Source organism: Ixodes scapularis, unplaced genomic scaffold (assembly GCF_016920785.2).
Source record: "Ixodes scapularis isolate PalLabHiFi unplaced genomic scaffold, ASM1692078v2 ptg001158l_1___fragment_3__unscaffolded, whole genome shotgun sequence".
Lineage (NCBI taxonomy): Eukaryota > Metazoa > Arthropoda > Arachnida > Ixodida > Ixodidae > Ixodes > Ixodes scapularis.
Window position 1 is genome coordinate 4,087,501 of NW_024610108.1, and position 7,500 is coordinate 4,095,000.

A 7,500-nucleotide genomic window follows, 5' to 3' on the forward strand; every position below is an offset into this window, starting at 1 on the left:
AGTGTGTTCGCTCCTCGAGTTTTCTTCTTTGTTGAACCATTAGGGACGCGTGTACTCGTCGGGACTTCGTCGCGACGGTCCAGCCACCCCTCGCGTTCGCTTCGCTCACGTAAACAAGCACAACGCCAGCGTACTTCCCCGATTCGCTAAAAACAACCATCCGACTCTCGCGTAGCATTGTCACTTGCGTATTTTGTTTCTTTTACCATCCAAACCAGATGGCGCTGCGCAGTTAACGGCTCGAAAACCGGAGCCTTGCTTTAGGTTCGTTAGATGACGCCACTATTCATTCATTTGTTTTTAATTTTTTTTTTAGTTTTTACTTTTTGTTTAAATTAATTGATTTGATTTTACATTACGTCGTCTCGTCATATAAACAGCAAATATTTAAACAATTTAGGCGCGCCTCCGCATCTATTTGGGCGCCGACCACCTGGCGGCGCTACTTATTTTCCAAATTCTGTTTACAAAGTATGGCGGTGTTTTCATCTATCTAGCGGTCTCCTACATTTTTTTTTTTTTATTATTTTTTTTTTGCTTTTGTTTTGCGTTGTTCCTGCGTAGTGAGAGTTCTTGGTTCTTGGTGAGCTCGGACGCTTTCCAACGCGTTAAGATTCTGGAGTGCAAACTTGTAAGAAACCTTTGCGACCGTGACTAGTATGCAGTCGGCGCTGCTTGCACGCGATGTATTTTCGACGCGTTTTGTCCGTCTTATTGCCCGCGTGCGTTGGCGTACCTGGTTTCTGAAAGTGTGCGCGTCTCCCACGTGCATCTTAAACCATGCGTGGTCATTGCATGTTTTCGCTTGAGGAGATATCCATTTCCACCAGTGAGTAGTGTTCATTCGCCGCCGCTTCATCGCGATGTGCTTTTGACGTCTTTTTGCTTCTCTGTGCCGCCCGCCCTCCGTGCTTCCCGAAGGTGAGCGCATGGTTTCGCTTTGCAGTGCGCGCTCTGCAGCGTGGTGTTGTGGCGTGGTTCCGGTGAAAGTGCCTGTGGGTGACCTCGCGTGCGTCCGTAATTCCCTGCCTTCGGCCTACTCAGCGTGGACGTCATTTCTGTCCTGTTACCTGCTGCTCAGTGCTCAGTGCTCAGTGCTGTGCTTGTGCAAGGCCTCTGGTGTGGGTGCCGTGTCCTACGTATCGCCCAACTAGGTTCTACTTGTGCCCCTTATTAATTCATTAATATGTGTCGTGTGTGTGTGTGCTCTTTGAGCAGTTTCCGTTCTTGTGCCGTCCGTCCAGTGAAAGGATTTTTTTATTTTTTTTTATTAAGTTACGGCGCTTGTTTTCGTGCAGCTCTACGTGGTCGTGTCCTCGTACGCAGTGGTGTGTTTGTGGAAAGTCTGTCGTTGTGTTGTGTTGTGCAGTGCAGTGCAGTGCAGTGCAGTGCTGTGCGTGCGCCAAAGCCTCTGGATAAAAGAAAAAAAAAATATATATATATATATATAAATACACATTTTTGTTTTCTAATTTTGTTTTTTTAATTAATTTTACATGTGGTAAGTATGCATGACTTATACCATCCTTTGTATTGATTTATTTGGGTCGTGTCTTTTTTTTCCACATTATTAGCCTTCTTGTTCTCCTCCTCCTCCTCCTGCTTATCATTATTGTAGAAATGTTTTCCTTTTTCTTTTTTTCCTCTTTCTTTCTAAGCTTTTAGTTTCCACCAGAGTGTCGAACCGAATTTTTTATTGGTTTGCTTCGATTTGCGGGAGCACAAAAGTAATGTAGGACATTAAAATAGCACAACAAATAGAAGAACAAGAGGTATACAGGACAGGCGCTGATGTTGAACTAGTTTCATTCAGGAAAAGTGAACATGTATATACACACGACAGGCAAAGCAGCACATATTCTTAAGGGTAGAAGATATTTGAGCTGGGATGCTGGTGTCTCCCAGCACGATCAAACCATCGGGGGCTATTGCCGCCTTCTCGGCTGCCCTCGGCACTTATCGTGAATAAAAGCTATATATGTATGTTTACTTTTCCTGGACAAAACTAGTTGAAAGTGAGTGCCTGTCCTGTATACTCCTTGTCCTCGTCTTTTTTGCGCTATTTTATATATTTTACTAAGATGAACCAACAGCGTACCGTATTAAAAAGAAAAAGAAGAAGCTAAAGTGATATTATATTTACCTGGTGCTTCTTTTCGTAATAGGCACTATTTCAAGAGTGCAAACGGGTATCTTTCCATTCATTTGTAGGGTTCGCTTATTTTCAGGTGCCGAGAAATAAATTGCTTTATTTAAATTTGATGGAGCAGTAAATGACAAGCTACATACATATCTGTCTTTCCTTGTTTTTTTTTGTTTTTTTTGTGTTATATTTTAGCCTGAATTTAAAAGTTATCAGTCTGTTGGGTCGCCTAAAATACAGGTGATTGGCATTTGAGGTTTTTTTTCTTTACAAGATAATGGTTGATTCAATTTAGCAAGTAAGCATCAATTGTGCTACTTTTTTTTTTCCTTCATCTTAAATAGAGCTAAGCAATCAACTCGACATGACGGCTACTTAATTTGTCGCTTTCTTACCGCCTGTTTTCCGAAACTGTGTGCTTTCTTTTCGTCGTCATCGACTTTGGGCTGCCGCTCCAAGTCCATAGAGCCTTTTTTTTTTTTCAGCTATCCCTGCCGTACACCCTTGTACTTCTATTCATCGTCAGACTAATAGACAGTTATATTTTCTTCCGTACAGTTCCAAGTTGGCGGGTCAGTTTCGGTTCGGCTGAAACTAACTCCTCGGTTCCGGTTTTTCGTTCGCTTCGGTTTTCGGTTCGACACTCTGGTCTTCACCGTGCATGGCACCCCCCCCCTTCCTTCCTTCCTTCCCTCCCTCCCTCTCTCCCCTCTTCTCCTCCCTGCAAGAAAACAAACTGTCGTTTCGAAATGTTTTCTTACTTGAACTGTGAAGGTTTTCAAGTGCATTTCCTTTCCTCCTTTATTGAGCGCACAATTCTAGAGTGGAACTTCCCTTCTGACATTGCAATAAAGTTTCCTGCACAAGGAAGAAAAACCTGCCATTTGACCTCCCTTGTGTGTGCAAAGTGTCAATGTTCCTATATTATGCTTGAACATGATCTTTTTGTCTTCCTATTTGTCGCAGAAATCATGTATTGGATGTATGTATGTATATATATATATACCAATATCGCACTTTATGGATTAATCTTGCACGACCTGTGAAAACCACGTATCTCTGGCTTTCCTCACGTTCGATTTTCGAGCAATTTATGAAGCTAGCTTGGGGAGATCGATTTCGCTCGCACACAATTCGAGGCGCGAGGACGGGCATGTACGAACGCCTACGTAGTCGGGACGGTAAACAAAACTTACACAAATTAAAATCCTGCGCAGATAATAAAAGAAAGAGCAACAAAAAAGTATGGGCGTCTTTCTTTACTAATTTCTTTTTTTTTTCTTTTTTAGGATTGTAAGCGGACGGGCTTCTTAAACGATACCAAAAAGCGAGACACAATTTGACAAACGGGTCACGTCACAAGAAAGAAAATCCCACATCCTCAAGCGTGTAAAAAATGCACGCAATATCTACAGTACTGGAATTTGAAGCGCTGCCAATCTCGCGTGCACTAGCCCAAATCGCCTTGCTCCCGCTCACGTCAAAGCGACACAGACCTCGTCGGAAAGGTACGCTTTCTGACGCGGTCAACCGGTAAAAACACTATATATTGTAAAATTCTGTACTTTGGACGTGATTAATTCAGACTGCTTTGCGGCTAACTAAGCGCGCGTTCTTTCCCAATGAAACGAAAGAGCGAGATTAGAAATAGAGGAAATAATTCCCGTGAAAAGAAAGAAATTCGTCTCTTATTGAGCTTGGCAGTAAAGCACGCGACATCTCCAGTATTCCGTTTGAAAGCGCTGCCCGTCGCAAGTGCAGTAGTGTACATTGTTCGGCTCTCGCCCAGTTGAAAGCGCCAGAAAGCCCGTGTCGCCTCGCGACACGGGTAACCGCTAGAAAACACGCACATTTTAAAGTCGCGTGTTTTGCACTTGATTCCTCGGAAGTACTTTGTGGGAGACGAAGCGGGCGTTCCATGCCAAGGACACGGAAGAGAGAGATTAGAAATAGAGCGAACAATTCGCGTGAAAAGAATAATATTTGTCTCCTATCAAACTTGCCAGAAAAGTAAGCGAGATTTCCAGTATTCCGTTTGAAAGCGCTGCCCGTCGCAAGTGCAGTAGTGTACAGTGTTCGGCTCTCGCCCAGTTGAAAGCGCCAGAAAGCACGTGTCGCCTCGCGACACGGGTAACCGCTAGAAAACACGCACATTTTAAAGTCGCGTGATTTGCACTTGATTCCTCGGAAGTACTTTGTGGGAGACGAAGCGGGCGTTCCATGCCAAGGACACGGAAGAGAGAGATTAGAAATAGAGCGAACAATTCGCGTGAAAAGAATAATATTTGTCTCCTATCAAACTTGCCAGAAAAGTAAGCGAGATTTCCAGTATTCCGTTTGAAAGCGCTGCCCGTCGCAAGTGCAGTAGGGTAAATTGTTCGGCTCTCGCCCAGTTGAAAGCGCCAGAAAGCCCGTGTCGCCTGGCGACACGGGTAACCGCTAGAAAACACGCACATTTTAAAGTCGCGTGATTTGCACTTGATTCCTCGGAAGTACTTTGTGGGAGACGAAGCGGGCGTTCCATGCCAAGGACACGGAAGAGAGAGATTAGAAATAGAGCGAACAATTCGCGTGAAAAGAATAATATTTGTCTCCTATCAAACTTGCCAGAAGAGTAAGCGAGATTTCCAGTATTCCGTTTGAAAGCGCTGCCCGTCGCAAGTGCAGTAGGGTAAATTGTTCGGCTCTCGCCCAGTTGAAAGCGCCAGAAAGCCCGTGTCGCAAAGCGACACGGGTAACCGCTAGAAAACACGCATCTTTTTCTTTTGTTAATCCCGTGCTTCTCACTTCGTTCCTTGAGAGGACTTTGTTGGGAACTAAGTGGCGGGGCCTTCCAAACGAAACCAATGGTAGAAACAATGAAGTGAGCAAAGAAGAGTAGTGTAAAGAAAGAAAATTGCCTGTTATGAAGCCTGCCGTAAACACGCGCGATACCGCGAGCATTCGGATTAAAAGCAGTGACAATCTCACTTACTATAGCGCTCATTGTTCGGCTCTGACACAATTCAAAACGCATGAAACGCCCCGTGTAAATATTGGTTTACTTTGTAATAACAAAGTCGATAAACTTTCTGTTGACCATGTTAACATGAACTGAAAGTCGAAAAGAAGTAATCAGAGTCAAGCAGGGGTCAGCACGTTTTTAATAAAAAGCGAGAAATAATTTTTTTTTATAGGGGTAGGATGTATGTACGTATGTATGTATACATAGAGGCAGACAGGAAAAAAAGAACATTTATATATATATATATATATACACACAAACATACATACATACATATATATATATATATATAAGGAGAGAGAGAGGGGAAAAAAATAAGAAAGAAAGAAGGACAAATAAATGATACTGAATAACGAGGAGCCACATAAGTGAGAGACAGTAAGTCAGTCAGTCAGTCACCGAAACTGATAACCACAAACTATGTACAGAATGCTCTTGAAGGATCTTCTTTATACTTATCGGTGCTATTATGTGGAGGTGGGGTCTGTCGAGCGTTCGATTGGTGCGAGCGGCGTCTGACGACGTCGCCGACGCCTTTCGTCGCCGTCTCGGCCGCTGCCTCCGCCGCATGGTCGTTACAGCAAGGTACCTGCGATCTCTGGCGTCTGCCGTTGGGGTCGGTTCTCGGGTGCACCTGTGTCTTGAAAACGAATGCGAGAGGAGGGTGTTTCGGAGCGTCCGCGCTAACCGAACGGTGTGAAATGACGAGTGCGTTCTGACCGAAGGCCGGGGTGCGTCCTCGCGTCCTCACGGGACCTGAAAGCTCGGCAACGCTGCGAAGGCGTCGTCAATGATTTTTTTGGCGTACGACTTTCTGTTGCTACGACGAGAAAGAAATTTATGCGCTTCTTGCCGCGTCGGTACCGACCTCGGTCGGGGATATTCCGGCTGCGCGCTCGAACGTGCTTCATTTCTTCTTGGATTTGGAAGTAATTCCTAAGCGTTGTGTGTGTTTGCGGTTCGTAAGGGGCGCCTGACGGTGGCCCCGCGTCCGCGCGTTGGTAGGGTTTTGGGCGACCCACCACGAAAAGATTACCTGGTTGATCCTGCCAGTAGTCATATGCTTGTCTCAAAGATTAAGCCATGCATGTCTAAGTACATGCCGAAACAAGGCGAAACCGCGAATGGCTCATTAAATCAGTTATGGTTCCTTAGACCGTTTCTTCCTACTTGGATAACTGTGGCAATTCTAGAGCTAATACATGCAGTGAGCCCGAAGCCCCTCGGGGCGACGGGTGCTTTTATTAGACCAAGATCAATCGGGCTTCGGTCCGTTTTGTGTGGTGACTCTGGATAACTTTGTGCTGATCGCACGGCCACGAGCCGGCGACGTTTCTTTCAAGTGTCTGCCTTATCAACTGTCGATGGTAGGTTATGCGCCTACCATGGTTGTTACGGGTAACGGAGAATCAGGGTTCGATTCCGGAGAGGGAGCCTGAGAAACGGCTACCACATCCAAGGAAGGCAGCAGGCGCGCAAATTACCCACTCCCGGCACGGGGAGGTAGTGACGAAAAATAACAATACGGGACTCTTTTGAGGCCCCGTAATTGAAATGAGTACACTCTAAATCCTTTAACGAGGATCCATTGGAGGGCAAGTCTGGTGCCAGCAGCCGCGGTAATTCCAGCTCCAATAGCGTATACTAAAGTTGCTGCGGTTAAAAAGCTCGTAGTTGGATCTCAGTTACAGGCGGGAAGTGCGTGGACACCACGTTACGGCCCGTGCTGAACATCATGCCTGTCGTGGCTTGGTTCCCTTCATCAGGTGCCTTGCTTTGGCCGGCGCGTTTACTTTGAAAAAATTAGAGTGCTCAACGCAGGCGATTCGCCTGAATAACAGTGCATGGAATAATAGAACAAGATCCTGTTTCTGTTCTGTTGGTTTTTGGAATACAGGATAATGATTAAGAGGGACAGACGGGGGCATTCGTATTGCGGCGCTAGAGGTGAAATTCTTGGACCGTCGCAAGACGAACTACTGCGAAAGCATTTGCCAAGAATGTTTTTATTGATCAAGAACGAAAGTTAGAGGTTCGAAGGCGATCAGATACCGCCCTAGTTCTAACCATAAACGATGCCAACCAGCGATCCGCCTGAGTTACTCAAATGACTCGGCGGGCAGCTTCCGGGAAACCAAAGTATTTGGGTTCCGGGGGAAGTATGGTTGCAAAGCTGAAACTTAAAGGAATTGACGGAAGGGCACCACCAGGAGTGGAGCCTGCGGCTTAATTTGACTCAACACGGGAAAACTTACCCGGCCCGGACACTGGGAGGATTGACAGATTGAGAGCTCTTTCTTGATTCGGTGGATGGTGGTGCATGGCCGTTCTTAGTTGGTGGAGCGATTTGTCT

General features: G+C 45.6%; 1 non-coding gene across 1 annotated transcript in view; it reads left to right on the forward strand.

Moving 5' to 3' along the window:
* Positions 1-6,180: 6,180 nt before the first annotated feature.
* LOC120845569 overlaps positions 6,181-7,500 on the forward strand; it is a 1,816-nt gene continuing 496 nt past the window's right edge. Inside the window, exon 1 of the ribosomal RNA XR_005716771.1 lies at positions 6,181-7,500. This exon is cut by the window's right edge and continues 496 nt beyond it. This is a non-coding gene — a ribosomal RNA (small subunit ribosomal RNA).